The sequence below is a fragment of the Canis lupus genome, chromosome 1 (assembly GCF_011100685.1).
Source record: "Canis lupus familiaris isolate Mischka breed German Shepherd chromosome 1, alternate assembly UU_Cfam_GSD_1.0, whole genome shotgun sequence".
NCBI classification, from domain to species: domain Eukaryota; kingdom Metazoa; phylum Chordata; class Mammalia; order Carnivora; family Canidae; genus Canis; species Canis lupus.
Genome location: NC_049222.1, coordinates 38,370,332 through 38,390,846, shown reverse-complemented (window position 1 = coordinate 38,390,846; position 20,515 = coordinate 38,370,332). Strand labels below are relative to the sequence as shown.

The following is a 20,515-nucleotide window of genomic DNA, read 5'->3' as shown; positions in this document are numbered from 1 at the left end:
TCCCCAGGGAAGCCATCTGGCCCTGGACTTTTGTGTCTTGGGAGGTTTTTGATGACTGCTTCAATTTCCTCCCTGGTTATTGGCCTGTTCAGGTTTTCTATTTCTTCCTGATCCAGTTTTGGTAATTTGTGGCTTTCCAGGAATGTGTCCATTTCTTCTAGATTGCCCAATTTATTGGCGTATAGCTGTTCATAATATGTTTTTAAAATCGTTTGTATTTCCTTGGTGTTGGTAGTGATCTCTCCTTTCTCATTCATGATTTTATTAATTTGAGTCTTCTCTCTCTTCTTTTTAATAAGGCTGGCTAATGGTTTATCTATCTTATTAATTCTTTCAAAGAACCAACTCCTGGTTTTGTTGATCTGTTCCACAGTTCTTCTGGTCTCGATTTCGTTGAGTTCTGCTCGAATCTTTATTAACTCTCTTCTTCTGCTGGGTTTAGGATCTATTTGCTGTTTTTTTTTTCTCTAGCTCCTTTAGGTGGAAGCTTTTGTATTTGAGTTCTTTCCAGTTTTTGGATGGATGCTTGTATTGCGATGTATTTCCCCCTCAGGACTGCTTTTGCTGTATCCCAAAGATTTTGAACGGTTGTATCTTCATTCTCATTAGTTTCCATGAATCTTTTTAATTCTTATGTAATTTCCTGGTTGACCCTTTCATCTTTTAGCAAGATGGTCCTTAACCTCCAACTGTTTGTAGTCCTTCCAAACTTCTTGTTGTGATTTAGTTCTAATTTCAAGGCATTATGGTCTGAGAATATGCAGGGGATGATCCCAATCTTTTGGTATCGGTTAAGACCTGACTTGTGACCCAGTATGTGGTCTATTCTGGAGAAAGTTCCATGTGCACTTGCGAAGAATGTGTATTCAGTTGAGTTTGGATGTAAAGTTCTGTAGATATCTTGTACCACAGTTTATTTATCCATTCACCTACTAAAGGACATCTTGGTTGCTTTAAAATTTGGCCATTACTAATCTAGCTGCTGAAACTATGTGAAGGTTTTTGTGTAGATATAAAGTTCCAACTCTTTTTGATAAATATCAAGGAGCACAAGTGCTGGATTGCATAGAGTACATTTAGTTTTGTAAGAAACCATCGGACTGTTTTCCAAGGTGGCTGTACTATTTTGCATTTCCCCATAATCTTCAGACATCTCCCTGCATGATATTATATTATCCATTTACTTATGTGGCTTGGGATTGTGTCCTCAATCACCTAAAATGTAGGTGTGGTGAAAGCAGAGGTTGTCTGGTTCACCTCTGCATGCTGCGTAGGATAACCCATGTGCCTTGTGAATGAATGCTCACTAAATGTTGTCTTATTGAAGACTTCCTTCACCCAGAGCTTTGCAGTTTAGAGTCTGATACTACACCATCACCATTTCTGTTTGTGCTCCTCATTCCCTGGCTACCTCTGTTTCTTGATCTGGAACTGTCATCTCTAATGCTTTTCTCGTTTGATCTGTGAAGGAGAACATATGTGTAGTCGATGCTATGAGGCAGTGGCTTTCTGGAGATTTTTTTGACCTGTGGGTGGGTCAGAGACTTGGGTCTGTGGAATCCTCTTAGGAAGCCGTGCTTACTCAGAAGGTTTTATCTTCTGATTTACAAAATCATTTGCAGTCAGAAATGAAGTCTCCATGCTGGGCCATCTGGTCTCAGTGCTGGGTTGTGAAGTATACACTTCCAGATGGATGCTCTTCGCATGGATGCAGGCCCTGAGAGCACACACTGTGGGGGGGAGGGGGTTCAGGGCATGGGAGGTGGACTATGATGGATTTCTCTTATACCCAGAACCTTTCTGTCCCCCAGGCAGCTCTTCCATTTTGATTTTGTTCTGATTTCTTTTTGTTTTCCCATCATTTTTCTCCTTCTGAATGCTTTTAAGTAATTTTTATTTGGAATTTCATTAAGTAAAACCTTCCATTCCAATTTTTATTCCCTCAAGTTTTCCTGGCTCATGGAAGAGACAGACTTTCAGGGGACAGGAAGTGAGAAATGAACATTTGGGGGAAAAGTAACAGTGAGCCTCCTACGATAAAATCTTCATTTCCTCTGGTTTTAACCTTCTATTTGATGTAAAAATAGTTTTTAGGTCTCATGTCCCTACAGTGATATTAATTACTAACATTTACATGTATTTATTATGTGCTAGTCACTGCTAAGTGTCTTCCATATATTATCTCGGTTAATTCTCCGTAATCTCATGAAACAGATTTGATTATTATTCCCATCTTAAATATGGGGAAACTACAGAGGTACTGAACAATTTCGTGACTTCCCTTATCTAACCAGTAAGTGGGTTTGCTGGGACCTGAATTCAGATGGCCTGCTTCCACATCTGTGTTCCCAACGGCTAAGCTGTGCCATGATTTCTATAGAGCCAACATTTCTATGGTGAAACGTTGGTGTCATATGAACTTTTCTGATCTTCTCAAATGTAAGCACATATCTTATGTGAAACTTTGTTAAAAAGTCTTTGAAGGAAGCTCCCCCACTTCCTGTTAAATTCACACAAAATTCCTTAACCTGATATTTGAAGCATTGCCTCCAAAAGCCATTTGATGTTCCTTATTATTTTTCCATTATTTTTTTCTGTCAATGCTGTCTCCTTTATTTTGAAAAAGTAACCAGAGTTTTAAAAAGTGCAATGCATTGGAAACATAATTTAAAAATTCCATATTTAATTAACCGATTTTATTTTCCAGATGTGATGTGGGTTGTGATGATCAAAATTACAGGTATTATTTGAAGATATATTTGATGCAAAATACTCTTTATATGGAAGCTATTCAATATATCATTTCTAAAAAAAAATTTGTATTCACTTCATTTAATGCTGCTATTAATGAATTTATCAAGCACCTGTTCTATGATGATCATTGTGCTTAGAATTCTAGGTACATTCAATAATCTATGACATGGTCCAAGCTATACAGAGGCTTAAAGTCTTAGACACAGAAATATTCATAAGAATTACAAATTGCAAATCTGTTTTTAGAAATTGCAAAGCAATAAAACTACAAAAATATGAAGCAAAGATGCTATTTATATTCTCAATTTTTTTCTATAAAGGTTTGAAATAACCTAGAGTCCAAAATACTATTTTTCACATCTCCTTCTATATATTTCATTCATTTGGTCATTCATTTATTCAATATTTACTGAACAAATATATATACAGGGTGATCATAAATTTTTTTTTATAGCTGAAGTATAGTTGACATACAGTGTCATATTAGTTTCAGGTGTACTACATAGTGATCTGATAATTATATACATTACACAGTGTTTACCATGATAAGTGTAGTTACCATCTGTCACTATCAATAACTTTGTCATACAAAGTTATTATAATATTATGGACTATATTCCCTATGCTGTACTTTTCATCCCTGTGGCTTCTTTGTTTTATACTGGAAGTTTGAACCTCTTAGATGCTTTCACCTGTTTTGCCCATTCCCCCACCTCCTTCCCCTTGGTACCCCCCAATTATTTGTCTATATTTGTGAGTCTATTTCTTCTATTTTGTTGCTGTTGTTGCTTGTTATTTGTTTTGTTTTTGAGATTCCTCATATAAGTGAAATCATATGGTACTTGTCATTGTGACTTATTTCACTTAGTGTAATACTCTCTAGGTCCATTCATGTTGTTGCAAAATTGATTTCTTTTTTTTAATGACTCAATGATGTTCCTGTGTGTGTGTGTGTGTGTGTGTGTGTGTATGTACTGTAACTTCTTATCCATTCATCTATCTATCAATGGACATTTAGGTTATTTCCATATGTTGGCTATTGTAAATTGAATTGCAATAAGTGGGTGCATATACCTTTTTGAATTAGCATTTTTGATTTTTAGGGGTAAATATCTAGCAGTGGAATTATTGGATCATGTAGCATTTATATTTTTAATTTTTTGAGGAACCTCTATGCTGCTTTCCAGAGTGGCTACCCCAGGTTACAGTCCCACCAACAGTGCATGAGGGTTCCCTTTTTCCCCACATCCTCACTAACAATTGTTATTTCTTGTCTTTTTGATATTAGTCATTCTGAGTGGTGTAAAGTGATATCATTGTGATTTTGATTTGCTTTTCCCTAGTGATTAGTGGGTATTGAGCATCTTTTCATGTATCTGTTGGCTATCTGTAGGTCTTCTTTGGAAAAGCATCTATGCAGGTCCTATGCCCATTTTTAAATTAGATTATTAGTTTTTTGGATATTATATGAGTTCTTTACATATTTTGAATATTAAATTCTTATTGGATATATCATTTTCAAATGTCTTCTCTCATTCAGTAAGTTGCCTTTTCATTTTGTTGATGGTTTCCTTTGCTAGGCGAAAACTTTATAGTTCCATGTAGGCCCAATTGTTTATTTTTGTTTTTGTTTCCCTTGCCTAAGGAGACATATCCAGAAAAATGTTGCTAAGGCTGATGTCCAAGAGATTATGCCCATATTTCTTTTAGGAGTTTCATGGTTTTAGGTTTCATTTTTAAAAAATTTTTTTGAGACTTTATTTATTCATGAGAGACACAGAGAGAGAGAGGCAGAGACAGAGGCAGAGGGAGATGCAGGCTCCCTGCGGGGAACCCAATGTGGGACTCATCCGGATACTCCAGGTTCATGCCCTGAGCCAAAGCAGACACTCAACCGCTGAGCCACCCAGGCATCCCAGAGTTTCATGGTTTTAGGTTTTATATTTAGGGTTTTAAATCTATTTGGAGTTTATATTTGTGTATGGTATTGGCCACAAATTCACTTAAGGAATACCGAGATTCCAAAGAATAGGATTTGATGAACATTTTAACCGATAATAAAGGTCATTAAGTATCAGACAAGATCATAGCTTCTACTACTCTAAAATACTTTAGGCAGATATTATAAAGTTTTTTGAAATCAAGCAGTAGACACATAGAGAGCACCTCCTATTTTAGAATCAAAGTCAGTCTATGGGAATTTAAAAAACTCAAGATACTTTTCTTGAACTCAAGGAAGGGGGAAAAGGGACAATTAACAGTTGATGACAATGCAATGCTGAGTGCTAAAAACAGAAGGAAGCAACAAGTACTTTGGGAAATGGAAGAACATAGCAAAAACCGCCTGGGAGAGGTCAGCAAAGGCTTCTAGGAAGATGAAATCTTCAAGAGGAGGAGGATTAGGAATAGAGAGAGGATAGAGGGTCGAGGTAAAATGTGGTGTATTTAGGTTTAGGTTCATCCTAATTGAGGGGAGGGAAGCAGGCAGAGACAGAGGACATAGTTTGAGTGTTTTGGGAAATTCTTTCTTTTTTTTTTTTTTTTTTAAAGATTTTTAATGTGTTCCTATGAGAGAGAGAGAGACAGAGAGAGCATGAGCAAGTTGAGAGGCAGAGGGAGAAGCAGACTCTTCACGGAGCTGGGGCTTGATCCCAGGACCCTGGGATTATGACCTGAGCCAGAGGCAGATGCTTCACCCACTGAGCCACCCAGGCACCCCGGGAAATTATTTCTTTAAATTGAGTTCCTCATTCGAACCACAAAAAATGAAAATTACTTGAGTGATTTGAGTTCCTATTTTCTTGGTTCTCTCCCAGATGGTATATAACTGGTACTCTGGATACTGAGGAGGAAAGTGAACCCACTCATTAGGTACCCTAGAATGCCCTAAGGTATTAGGGCCTCGGTCTCTGAGGGGCTCCAGGTAAGAAAGGCCTGAGGATGACTAACGAGAATAAAAGTGATGGTTGAACCTGACTCTTTGGTATACAATTTTTGAATTAAAATTACTTTAACTTTTGATTTTGTTCTTACTTCCTCTAGTATTTATAGACTTGAGGCTATTGCTCTTTTGAGTTGCCATCTCTCTTTCTTTTCCATCCTTCCTGCCTTCCTTCTTATTCTTTTGAAGTATTCCTCATATAATTGGCCAATTAGGTCCTTCTCCCCCTGCGTGGGCCTAGAGCTTTTGTTCAAGGCTTTAAGCCTTAGTATAAATCCTATAATGTTGTGCTCCTTCACATCCTCTGCATTAGATTTTAAGCACAATGTTCACAGCCAGAATCAAAGTCATGGTCTCTGCTTGGTAAAGATGAAGTAAAAATTGGCCCCAGAGACATGATATTTAGACTAATTTGAGAAAGGACTCTTTTAAAAGTGACTGATTTTCCAGAGTAAATTTCTATAGTTATTTTCCTTGACAGTGGCCTTTACAGTGAAGGAAGCTTTTTCTCTTTCTTTCTTTCTTTCTTTCTTTCTTTCTTTCTTTCTTTCTTTCTTTCTTTCTTTCTTTCTCTCTCTCTCTCTCTCTCTCTTTCTTTCTTTCTTTTCTTCTTTTTCTTTCTTCTCTCTCTCTCTCTCTCTCTCTCTTTCTTTTCATAAAGGTTAATGTCTTAGAATGTCCTCCAATGTGCTTTGTGTCTCTTATACATTTTTGCAGTTCTGGTTCACTTCCTACATTGCTGGGTAGGGAGGTAATCAGCATCTTTTGTAAATGATAAGTAACTCCTGAGAGCAGGTAAGATTCCATTTCTGCCCTTTGACTTTGCCAGTGTGCTTTCTGCCAGACAGGACACTGTCTTCCATTTAGAAAGCTTCTGACTCTGTTTCACAGGCCTTCTGGCATGGATTAGGAATAAGTGGGGCTAAGTTCACAAGGGATGGCCCACGAGTTGGCATCTGCTCCTCACGATTCTGCGCACGATTCTGCGCACAGGCCAAGAAAGGCAACCCTTGCAACTTCCTTTCAGTTTGCACTACACTGCTATAAAGAGAAAAGCTCCACTACAGAGATGCTTGTTGCTTCATCTGAGCCCTGAAAATAAATTCTGCTCAGTGCACAGCATTATCTAGGGAACTAGAGCCCACTGATTTAGGTTAGAGATACTAGATTTCAGGGGTGCCTGGGTGACTCAATTGATTAAGCATCTGACTCTTGATCTCAGATCAGATCTCAATCTCAGGGTTAAGAGTTCAATCCCTGCATTGGAGCCTACATTAAAAAAAAAAATAAGATACTAAAGTTCACACTGTGGAGATACAGTTGATGTGGTCATCCAAAGAAGATGGTCAATTCAATTGGATAGCGCCTAAATTCAGAACAACTATGGCTTATTTTTCATGACTGTGTTGTATGGAACAGACCACAGTTCCTCTGATATCATTCATGTGCCTATGCTTTGATGAAACAACCCCCACCCCCCCAACCACCTACACACACAAACCACCTTTCTCAGTTGAATCACTGCGGTTGGAGTGGTGAGCACAAAATCGTTACCCCTTAATGATAGAGAAACAAACTCACATCATCTACTGGTATGTTATTACTATACTGATATGAAAAGAGCAAGTTTTATAGGCCACAACACTGACCCATCTTCAAAATTCTGCTTTTGTGCATAACTGGTCTATTTTTACAAGCTCATTGTAGGAAGATGATGGCTCGCTTGATGTAAAATGAAATCCCCATCCCTTTGTTTTTATCTTGACAGCTTCTGGTGCCACCATTGCTTTTGGTAAATCTCATTATGTGATCTGAGCATCTAAATGAAAGATTCTTTTCTGCCAGTATACTGAATAAACACTACTCCTGCTTCTGGAATCCTTATGAGCGCCTCTGTGCATCAAACAGCTGCATCAGCTTTATCGGAAATGAGTTTGTTCCTGGGCTGCTATTTCTCAGTGAAGGGCATGTTTAGCATGGCAAGGCTAACTATGAAATCATTTTGATAAGCAATACAAAAATCTTCCTTACAGCACATCTTCCCAAGGTCTCTTTCCTTTATAAAGCAAATAAGTTAGATCCTGATTTTCCAAATATTTACAGTAGTAAATTATATGCTTTTTACTGCTTGAAATTTCACACTGCACAATTCTCCTGCCATTATTGGGATCAAACTGCATTTTCCCATTTCAATTGCACTCTTTCAAGTCATCAGGAGTTCCATACAGAAATTAAAATGAGAATCAAGGCTCTTGCTGTTAAGTAATTCTTTTGTGATCCTACCTGATAGTTAGATATGGAGTAAATTCTAAATGAAAGGCTACATTCAAACATTTTGCTGAAATGAATAATGCCATTATTTTTAGTTATTAACACATAAAATTTTCACAATATGTTTTCCTTTCATGCATTGGCTTAAAAATGTTGAAATGATAGCCTACATACAGGTAAATTATTGTGATTTTACTTATAACAATTGGGAGCTGTATATTTTTGTTCCTATGATTTAAAAGAATATATACAGTTCTACGGTTCCATCAAAAGTCCATTACTTTCACATTTATAACTTACTACACTTGTGAGATTCCAGCTGGCATTTGTAAGCAGCAAGGATCTTGTACTTAAAAGCACTGAATCATTTTTATTCACAAAAGAACTCTATTAAAGGGTGTAATAGGATTTTGGAAATTAAGAAAAAGAATGCTCAGGCCATTGACTTAAAATGGTTCACACAACAGATCACATGAGATGAGGCATGTTTGAGTCTTTTCAGTCCCTAGTTAGTATTTCTTCTACCAGATTTCAAGGAGACCAAGTGGTTGGTATGAGACATACAGGAGACACAGGGAAATTCTGCAAGGATAATAGCTCTTCTGCCCTGAAGGGCGCTGCTGTTCCCAAGGCTGCATTACTACAGGGCCATGGCCACTTCAGTAGCACCTGTCTGGTACAAAGCTCTGTCTTGAGCAGGCACAGAGGCTCCCAGCCAGCTGGCTTCCATGCAACCAGTCTTCCCACTGGCCTGTGGCCTCAAACTCATCACCAGACAATTTTTATTTTTTAGTCTGAGTGTACAAATCTGTGTCTTAAGCATATCAGAACCTTGACCTCTCAGAACTTTGACCTCATGATTTTTCATTAAGGTCATTTACCACTTTCACATTTGAGGGTCATGTTTGAGGGCCACTGAAAAAAAAAGGAAACCATTAATCTGGTTGAAGTATACAATTTTGTACATCCCCCCTCTATTTTCTTTCTCCTTCACTCTTATTTTTAGCATGTACATGGGGCTGGGGTTTCAAGGAGTTCTCACTGGCATGCTTGTTCGGGAAGCTCTGGCTGGCCTGTGGACCACCATGGAACTGAAATGAGTGTGAGGTCATATCACAGCCCTGAGCAGGCATTAATCATTCACTCTGAGCTTAGGTAGGGCAAGTCTTGGTTTGTCATTCCTTTTTCTGTTATTTGGGGCAATATATCTTACCTACTTATTTCTCAGTGCTTTTTAGAAAATAATACAGGATAATTCATAGGAGCAAGGTTTTTACAGCCATACTCAAATGGAATTTGACATCACTTCTAGTATTATTATTGTAATGGAGGCCATAAAATGCACAGCTGGCTAAGCAATTTTATATTCAAAAACTAATTGTGTGAGAAAAGAAATCTGTCCTGTTTCTCTCCCCTTCCTTCCATATATTTCTTCTCAGAGCTAAGAAGCCATGAGTGTGTAAATCTTTTTTTGGATTTGTTTTAGGAGAAAGGGTCCAAAAAATTAGGATTGAGGTCAGCATGTAAACAGTGCAAAATTTTCTATACCCATAGAAAATAGTAAGTACCAGTTTATTTATCAGTAATATACCACTTCCTCAATACTTACTATCATATGCTATACTATAGCCCTTCTCTGCATTGTCTTTTAATTCTTATAAGATCCCTGTGATAGTAGATGACGTTATTATCCTCATTTATACTATTGTTTCAAAACTAAATTTATTTATTTATTTATTTATTTATTTATTTATTTTTTAAAATTTATTTTAGATAGAGTGTATGCATGCTAGTTGGGGGAAAAGCAGGAGAGAGAATCCTCAAGCAGATGCCCAGCTGAGTGTGGAGCCTGATGCAGGGCTTGATCTCACAATCCATGAGATCATTTCCTGAGACAAAACCAAGAGTTACACTTAACCCCCTGAGCCATCCAGGTGCCCCTTATTATACTCATTTTAGAAAGGATGATATGAAGCTCAAAAGGGGTTAGTTAACTGGCTTAGTATTTCAGGACTCCTAGTTATCTCAGAAAGAAAGCCTGCATTGTGTGGGAAGTTGCATTTTACAATATATTCTCTTTTCTTAAATTTTTTTTTTTTTTGGAAATTATGTGTAAGTAAACTAGAGCATCGATCAATATTAGTCTAGAAGGATCTGAAATTAGACAACAGCATTTGGTTAGTGGATAATCAAACACAGCTGTTGGAGGTGTGATGTCAGAAACACAGAAGCATCCAGGAAAGCTTGAGTAATTAGTCAATAATGATTGAGACACCAGGCATTTCCTGAGGGAGTATTAACCAGCTGGGAGGAGTTGACAGACCAAAGCACGCTACAGGTCATTAACTACAACAGTCATTATTCCTAGGAAATGTGTTATTTTGAAGTTGATACTCCGGCTTGGATATACGCATTTAACACAAACTGCTTGATTCTTCTTGAACTGGATGGACTGAAGGGGCTTTGGTAAGGGCAGTCTCTGAGAGGAACTGAGCAAACTATGAGAGCCAACTATGTATGTGTGAAAAGGAAGGCATATTTAAATACTTTAGACTCTATTTTTTTGGTCATTGAAACTGGAAGTTATCATTCCTTTCCCCACCAGTGCAAAAGAAAGCATGATATCCTACTAATAAGGACAAATAAGCTCGTGTTTACCTGCAGAACTCAGCGAAGCCATGGACCTGGGTGCTGAATACTGAGCTAAGAAAAAGGTCAAAGATAAGGTGGAGTCACAAAGTGGGAAAGAAAGGCAGCCCGGGTGGCTCAGTGGTTTGGCACTGCCTTAAGCTCAGGGCGTGATCCTGGAGACCCAGGATTGAGTCCCATGTCGGGTTCCCTGCATGGAGCCTGCTTCTCCTTTTGCCTGTGTCTCTGCCTCTCTCTCTCATTCTATGTGTGTGTCTCTCATGAATAAGTAAATAAAATCTCTAAAAAAAAAAAAAATTGGGAAAGAAGGGGGAAGGAAAACAGAGTTCCAGAGAAAGTCGGCAGAAAAAATTGGTAAAATGGAGGACCTACAAGAGAAGGTAGAAAGTACAGAGAATTCTGGTCACTTGATCATACCCTTTTCTCTTGTTGTATTAGCCACTGCAAAATTTCTACCTTCTCTAGCTGTTTCACATTTCTTTCAGAATCTCTCATCACTCCCACCACTCTTCATTAACCCTAACCCACTTCCCATCACTTGGATCTTCCCCAGAAAATTTCCATTCCTGGTGGATGCCAAGATTTGAGCACCCCATGTAGGCTGATGCCTTAGAGCCTTTCAAACTAGTGCTGTTAAGATAGTGGGTAAAGAGGAAGGAGGGGCAGGTGCCAGCTCAGCCCTTCTTCTGTTATTCCACGGATTTCCACTCTGGCCCCAGACTCGCACATCCCACTAGACAAAGCAGCAGCCCCGCAGGCCAGCAGAGCCTTACTTCTTGGAAAGCAGTTTAGCCACCTTCTGTTGTTAACACTTGAGCTCAAGCCTTGCCGGCTAAGAGGAGGATGTCTTACTTTGCCTAGCCTCAAGAAGCAATCAAATTTGCCTCCTTCACATGTAATATTGCAGTCTCTCTTTGAGAGAAGTTCAGATAAAAATAATTTTTTTCCAGTGACATTTTAATGCCTCATAGAGATGGGTCCTTTGGGAAGCTTTAAACTGGCTTTCTCGGTAATTTTATTAACCAGAAGGGAACTCCCCCATCTTCTATTATCTCTTTCCTCTCTCTGCTCTACTCCCACCCCATGTCTCTCTCATACATACATATATACATATATACATATGAGCTGAATTCCTTAAAATTGATTCTGATTTCTCATCTGTGCTCTTGATTTTTACCCTTTTATCCTGTGCTCTTTTTCTATATCCTTTAGGAATATTTTTGATTGATTATAAGCTCTATTTCTATAAACATTAAGTCTATATAAGTATTCCTACTTTACAAAATTGAAAACTATGTTTTTCTTTTGATCTTGTGCCCTCCTGTCTCCTTATAAACCCACAATTTTGATAATGTTTGATATATAATAATTTATATTGATTATTAAATATTTGATGTGTATCAAACATTTTAGCATTTATTATTTTATGAACATCTCAAAATAGTCATATGTAATTAATGTAGTGCCCATTTTAAAGATGAGGAAACTGCCATCTAGAAAAGTTAAGTAAATTAGATCACACAGAAAATAAGGAGCTGATCCAGGATTTAACACCACAACTGTCTGAATCTATAGCTTTTAATAATTATAGAATAGTTCTCTGATGAGCCTATACTTGTTTTCTGCACTTCCCTAATTCCCAGACCCTCAGAGGAGAGTAGTGATATTATGGTGATACTGTAATGGCCAATACAATAATAATTCTCAATCTTTCTTGGTCTTGATTTTTCTACAGCACTTGGCACCATGAAACATACTCTTTTTTGATCATTTTTTTTACATCATTTTGTCCTGGTTATTTCTTATTCTCATCACATCTTAGTCTTCTTCATTGGCAGCTTTAATTCTTTTGCCCCACATAGGTTGTTAGTGTTTCTTGGATTCCAATCTTGACCATAATGATTGTGTCTACACTCATAGTGCCAAATCAGTCATTCAAAACTCTAACTTCAATGTAGACCTTTCACCTCTAAGTATATTGTATCTAGCTGCTTACAATATATTTACACATGGATGCTTTACACAGAAACTACAAATGCAATGGCTAGTATCTTCTTCCCAGAATTGCTTTACTGTGAATGCAAATAGCACCATTCATACTCTTACTACATTCCTCAGCTTTGTTGGCTTCCTAGACTCCTTCTTGGTACCCATAACTAATAAATATGCTACATATCTGCTATAGTCTGAGCATTGTGTCCCCCAAATTAGCATGTTAAAGCTCTAATCCCTTATGCAATGGTATTGTGGGGTAATTAAGTTTAGATGAGGCCATGAGGGCAAAGCCCCCAGGATGGGATTTGTGCCCTTATAAAGTGATGAAGGGATCAGAGCTTTCTTTTTCCACCATATTAAGGTAGCAGTGAGAAGGCAGCTGTCTGTGAACTAGGAGGAGGTCCCTTACCAAGAACCCAGCCATGCTGGTACCCTAATCTTGGACTTCCATTCTCTAGGACTGTGAGAAATAAATACTTATTGTTTAAGCCATCTAATCTATGATATTTTAAGACAAACTTACACAAAACCTTCCTATTTTTCCCCACTACACCATCAGCTGTGCTTTTTTTTTCAAACCTTTGTTATCATCTCCTTGAACCAATTGGCCTTCTTCCTGAATCCTGTCTTTATCTCACCTTTATCCCTACAACCTATCAAAACTCATCCCTGAAATAGTTATTAGAGTTAATTTTCTGAAATAAATATCTGATCATGTCATGGTAGGCAAAAGAAATAGCATATTGAAAGTTGTGGGTATATTAAAAGCAAAACATGTTTTTGGGTAACTTTAAGTAGTTTGCTTTGCCTGGACATTGGGTTCTACAGATGAAGCCAGAAATTCACTGGGACACAAATCAAGGAAGTCTCAGATGCTAATCTCCAGATTAGGGATCAGCAAACTGTTCTTGTGTGTGTCTTTGCAGTCACATGTTATCTAGCATATATAGCACATATTCTTATTATGTTTCTCCATCCTTTAAAATGTGAAAAACATTCTAAGCTTGTAGGTCACACAAACAGAGGCAATGGGGTACATTTTACATCCCAGGGCTTGGATGGATTTTAAAGAAAACTATTATCAAGCAGGTTTTCTCATTTTAAGGGGAAGAGGGAGATATGATCTCCTGCTCCTCCCTAAATCTCTTTACATTTATGTCCCTCATCCTAGTGTGCCTCCTCATATTCTGATGCTGTAAAACTGAAAACTACATTTAAGACTCCTTTGTACCCAAAGGTCTCAGTGTGATTTAGGTTTGGCTTGTTAGGTACACCCACATGAAATGTGAAGGGAGAAAGTAAATCTGAGATTGCCTTTCAGTTGTTTCTTTCTTTCTTTCTTTTCTTTTTTTTTTCTGTCAAGCATAGTCAGGGAGGCAGTGGATATTTCTGTGACTGTGACCTGTCATTGGGTTTGTGTTAATGGAGAAGCAGGCCTTTGAGTATGAGGCATCTATCGTGTGTGGCAGGCTCTGGAGTGAACAATCCTGGTGGTAATTCCCTAATTTCTGGACAGTAGTGAAGACTGAATGTTTTGGAGTTAACTTTTGCTGAGGTACCCCAGTTTTTTTACTGTGGCAGAGGTAGCAAATGTCCTTATAGCCTAGTGCTACTTGGGGATTCTGGGAGTCATTCTCAGAGGCAATGTGTAGAGCCTGCTCCTCTATCCTCCCACTGATTTTGTAAAAAGAAACTTGATAATTCCTTTATGCTTAAAATATCTAGAGTGGTTTTTCTTATCTTTCAAATGATTCCTGACTGTGTCTTACTATCATATTTTTCATTTGTATTGGCTTTTGTCATATATAAAGCACTTTTACCTACATTATCTCAATCTAACCCTGCTGCAGGTACTGTATTTCATTGAATCTATCATGCCTTAGATTACAAATGTGCTTTTAAAAATGTACCACTATGAAAACAAAAATAATTCTATTTAACCATGACAAAATGTTTTTAATTACCTAGAAATAATTTTATGTTATGCTTATTGTAAATGTATTTTCTTTCACTTCACCCCAGATGAGTTTGCTAAGTATTCTTTATGTGACTTAATATTTGAAGTGTCTGTAGTAGGTATGTTAACATAGAAAAGAGGTAATAGAACTAGATAATAGGTGAAGGAAATCTACTTTTCTCTGTGCCATGCTTGCCCCATATTAAATCCCTGGGTTCTCAGTCCAGAGGTTTCCAAATTTGGGTTCAGCAAAAAAGGTAGCTGGAACAAAGGGACTGTGTGAAACCACCCAGGGAAATGAGTTGGGAAGGTTGTGACAGGGTTATGACCAAGTACTCACCTTCACAATTCTGGGGTCTAGGGTCGCCCTAAGTGGTTGGTTGGTTCCAAACACTAACAAGGATTTTTAAAAGCAACCATACATTGTAAAATGCTCGATTTCAGTTGCTAAAACAGAAAATGTGCATCTTATATACAAAGAATGATATTTTTATTACCATTATACAATGAGAAAATCCAGGTTCCAGGATTTTAATGACTTCCAGTAGCTAGTTAGAGGCAGAGCCAGGAGTTAGAGTTGGATCTTTTGCAGCCAAATTTTGTGCTTTTTAGACCTTGCCATAATTGTCTCATATGCAAACTATAGATCCAAGGTAGTAAGCTGAATTTTCAAAGAGAAAGACAACACAATTTCCCTGGATCTTGTGGCAATTCCTTGTTATTTTTTCTTAAATCACTTAGACAAGAAATTTTTAACCTGCAGGGCTCAGCTCAAAACACTCAAATGGATGAGAATCTGGAAAGTCATTTTCCTTGAGCCTTTTCATATCTTTAAAAGCCTACTTCATCCAATGCTGTGTGCATGTGACGATATCATCCTACAGCTAAAAACAGAGTCTATTTCAGTGATGCCTTAAATTCACAGAAAATGAAACAAAATCCCAGATAATGACAACCATTTTAGAGTCTGTTAGGAACCAAATAAAAGGATTCAACAGCATGTCACTGAGAAGAATTGAATCAAGAATGAAGCAGATTTAGTGGTACCTCCTTAAAGTAATGATGAAGCACTGATTTGTCTAACATGTCTCCATGCACCAGCTCTAGTAGGTCACTTCTAATTACCTTTCCCTCTCTGGGTTATATATAGATAAATGGTTAGGTTATTAAAATGCCTTGTAGGCTGGTTATTTAATTGCTACAGAATTGATTTCACGAAGGAAAGAAAAACAGATTAGAGTCTAAGATGTAAATGTGAAACTTGACAGACTGCATGCAGTGTGTTGCTCAAGTCTATCAATAGAATCGTCAGCCCACAGCTTCTAGCTGGCTATTATGGATCCATGTAATACAGGAAGAACACATTTGACAACTATAAGAGAAAATGTAACTGCTCTTCCACCCAAAATAGCAAGAAATGGTGTATTTTTGTCTTATTTCCATGCTATCTAGCATATTATACATTATCAAAAATAATTTTAAATTGGAATGGCTTCCCTGTTTGCTCATGAAATGTTCATACTTTCCTTTTGCTCTTTTTTACCCTTGTTCCTTCCTCACTTCAATATCACAGGTGGTGGTGGTGGTATGCTCTATTTTGGACACAAGAGAAGTACATTTCATATTCTTGCTGTGTCTCATAACTACAAACTAGAGAACACATAACATGCATTTGTTTTCTGATTTTTGTTTGGGAAAAATCTTCCCATTTCAGACAAACTAGAGAAAGGGATAATCCAATAACAGAAAATAAGCTTAATATTACTTTAAAAATTCATTTATTTAACATTCATTTGTCCAACAAATATCTATACTACTCTGGGTTCAAGATGAACAAGACAAAGACCTTGTTCTCATATTTCCTTCTTCTAAATGAGAGGCACACCAAGACAGAAATGTCATGATAGGTCATGATAAGTATAATGAAGGTATATTTTATTAACGTATTTTAAGACATATTTTTCTTCCTTGCAATTATGATGGTAGGGTAGTGTATTAGTCTGCTCATTATACCATAACAAAATGCCACAAACTGGGTGGCTTAAGTAACAAAAACGTATTTATCACAGTTCTGAAGTCTAAGAAGTCCAAGATCAAGGATAAGGCAGGGTAGATTTCATCCTGCGAACTCTTCTTTTAATTTGTAGGTGACTACCATCTTGCTGTGTGGTCATGTGGTCTTCTGTGAATGCACAGAAAGAGAGGGAGCTCTCTGACATCTTTTCATATAGCGACACTTATCAGATTAAGGCCCCACTCTATGACATCATTTAACCATACTTACTTCTTTAGAGGCCCCATCTCCAAAAATATTCACTTGGGTATTAGGGCTTCAACATATAAATTTGAGGGGCCTCAAACATTCAGCTCATAATAGATAGAATAAGTGTGAGGATACTCATGCTGTATGAGTCTGTGGAAAGAACTATTTTATAGGGATGACCATGTATAGCCTTTCTGATAAGGTAATCTTTAAGCGGAGATCCAAATAAAAGAGATGAACCCAAATAAATAATTTGGGAAAGGAATTCCAGGTAATAGAATAATAGTAAGTGCAAATGTCCTGCAACAAAAGCAGGCATGATGTATCTGAGAAGCAGCAATGAGGGCAGAAGGTTTGGGCTGCCCAGGAGAAGACTTCTGGGAAATGGGTCATGGGGTCCAGCCCATCAGGATCATAGTCTCAACTTGACCAATCCTCATGCTCCATTTTATACCAAATATTTTTTAATTATTGCTTTTGTATTCTGAAATAAGATTCATGGAACACACTAACTATGCAAATATATTTACAAAGACCATATAGTAGGTATTATATAACACATGGACTATAATAATTTAAAACATGCACCAAATAAAAGTAGACAAAAACTTATTGTCTCTTAATGAAACTTAAAATACCTGCTTCCCTCAATTGCTTTGACGCTAGTGTTCTTGTTGGACCTGCCAATATTCTTTAAAGTGTATAGGTAAACAGATTGCATAAAAGTAAATTTATGCTAAGATATAAACCCTTCAAGATTTCTGATGAAACAAGGTCTGGAATAATGGCATTTTCCTTAATCCATTCTTCCCAATGTGTTTAGATATATGTTAGTCAGCCCCTTATTATGTCTTTATTCTTGTGCTATACCTCAAAACTGTATATATTCCCAAAGTAAGGGAGAGACATTGTTTCACCATGTTTTTGGATAATGTGAAGCTGCTCATTTTTGTCATAAGTAGAGGGAAAGACTGCCAAATTAAATGGAGCTCTGAATTGGAATTCTGAAGGGAAATTGAAGTTTCGTACATGGCCTTAAAGATACTGAAAGGGTAGAGAAAGTGAGACAGTGAGGAAAAGTTAAATGAGCACACAGCTTGCTTGATCTAAAGTAGAACAGGCTGGACAGACCACAGTGGCCCCTGAGCCTGAGGCAGCTCCTTCATGGCCCACCAGAAGACCTGGTTTCAAGATGACTTTCCAGGGCCAGGGAGGGAAATATCCACCTGCCACTTGTGAAAAATAGCTAATACCTGAACACATGAGAACATTTCTGGCCTATTCTTTCATTGCCTAGTATGCTGGGCTTAAAGTACAGGACTTCACAATACCCATGTGGTACCCATATTTGGGTTACTTTAGGCACGGAAAAAGTGAAATGTTATCCACAATGACTCAATTTCACAATACCCTTGTGGTACCTATATTTGGGGTACTTTAGGCATGGAGAGAGTGAAATGTTATATAAAGTGACTCATTTTATTTGATTTATAAATATTTGTTTGGGGGTTTATCCTAATATGTATATATTCAAAAATTTATAAATGATGACCGATGAGACATATTATTTATAGTTAATTTTAAAATTCTCTTGTCCTGTACTTAACATCACGTGGGCAGTTAGAATTAGAAAATAGATATCCCATCTCATAATTTGTGGAAATTCGCATCTTATAGATAAAATTTTCATCTCTCTCCCTCCAGTATATCACATCAAATCTGATTCTATATAACATAAATTATATAAATCTATGTGTATTTATATAAAATATGAATAATATAAATTCTATACATAATAATGGGCAGCTAGATTTGATTGTGAATATGGTATAAAAGTGAAATATATTTTAATAAGTGGCTTCTTCCCCGTCAGGTTTTATATTTTGGAATTGGAGTAGTAGGCTTTATTCAATGAAAGAAATATATAAGAAAATATATTAAATATTGAATACTTTTGTCCTTTCAAAAGGTAGATACTAACTCCATTATAGCTATAGAGATCATTGTAACTTTTGGTCAAAAAGTCTCAGTTGCATGGTTAAATGCCCACTTCTGGTTATTCCATCTAGTTGGGTCATATGTTGTTTGGATTTATGGAAGTTTCCTCTGTCCCTGGTGTCTTGGGTTGCCAGATTACAGAATAGTGGGACAGTCATTTCTTGAACAGAAATTAAGAGGAGGAGGAGGCTGGATTCTGCTTTCCAAAATTTCCCTTGGAGACTAATAGGGTTGAGCTAGCCCTACTGCCTTGAAAGGAAGGCTTGGAGGGGAAAAGAGAGGCTAAAAGAGATAGCCTAGCACTCTCCATGTGGAAGGAAACAGGAAAAACAGACAGAAGCATCCCTCACCTAAGGAAGAGGATATCCTTCTGCCTTCTATTTGTAAGTCGTACTTAAATGCTCTTCTGAAGAGTAATGAAATTATACGGTCGTCCAGCCTTGGTCATAGTCAAAGAAAGACACAATATAACAAATGGATTCCTATTAGAAGGGATGCAGCGACTTCTCCTTGGTTGAAGAATTAACTGTTAAAGGCGTCAAGTTTTATTTCACAGACGTTGAATCCTGATGAGCTGAAAGGATATTCCAAGTACTGAGGATTTTGCCTTGAGGCTATCATCCCAGCTTGAACAGAATTTGAATGGATCAGCTGGAGCAGATGCATTTTTTTTTGTCTTGGCCATTAGATTTTATATTACTGCAGCAACAAATAAAATCATTTCAGAAGAAGCTTATTAGATTTCAGCATTTTGGTTATGAGTAGCCAACTTTTTACTAAATATGAATTTAAATATGGATTTAAATATGTTTTCTGCAAAACAGAAAAAATAAGAAGTATTACCTTCTGGTTACTTATAATGTAGGTCTTAAAGCCCTTTAAAAAAATAAAAGGGGAATGACCGTATTATGTTAATGATTAATAATAGTGTTGATTGGGCTGTAGCTCCATTTTGGAGCATAATATTTTCCCCTTGTATCAACTATTTCTCATGGATGTGTTTCATGGCCAAAGGTTTTATTTTCTTCATTTCATACAGATATTTCAGAATGTGTCTCACTGGTTATAAAAAGGACAAAAGAAGGAAAAGGAAGGCACCATGTATAATACGAAAGCATGAGGGCTGGAGTTAGTTGAGAAGGGAAAAAGACATAGACTAGTGCCTGCCACACTATACCAACAACCTTCCCATTTTTATCTTATTTGGATGCATGTGAGCCTTAGAGGCAGGGATTGCTACTATTGAAGCTTGGAGATGTTCACTCTGTTTGTCCTGAGCTACGAGAAGTTTTGAGAGTTAAATCCAAGTCCATCTGAGGCATAGTGAATGCTTGCTCCTCATGCTACAATGCTTCTCTGGGGCTGAGTTCTATGTGGTAAGGCTCTTAGTATTTCTATCCAGTAGGAATAGCTGCCAACATCAGATTATTACTGTCAAAATTAAAATGGAACCATGTATGTGAAGGTGTTTTGTAAACCTTAAAATGCCAAACAATGGAGATGATAGATTGTGACTACATTATGGAAAATGCAACATGATTCTTAAAGTGGAAAAGACACTTCAAAAAACCCTCACCGCTATATGGTGTAGTTCACTTGAGTCATCTTCATAGGCAAACATGGACAATAATACTTACAATACACATTACTTAAAAACTATTGCCAAAACCAGTATGTGCATAGAAAA

The 20,515-nt window shown here is 37.2% G+C and overlaps 1 protein-coding gene across 34 annotated transcripts in view; it reads left to right on the top strand.

The window, feature by feature from the left end:
* LOC102154803 (DDB1- and CUL4-associated factor 13-like) overlaps window positions 1–20,515 on the top strand; it is a 212,062-nt gene that overhangs the window by 62,073 nt on the left and 129,474 nt on the right. The window contains exon 3 of one of the 34 annotated variants that reach the window (XR_005353668.1): window positions 7,464–7,690. The exons of 31 other annotated variants lie outside the window; for them this stretch is intronic. The gene's annotated coding sequence lies outside the window, so the exon portion shown is untranslated. Of the gene's footprint in view, window positions 1–7,463; window positions 7,691–20,515 lie in introns of those variants that run through there. 2 more of the 34 variants (XR_005353654.1, XR_005353662.1) reach the window with 2 other exon arrangements.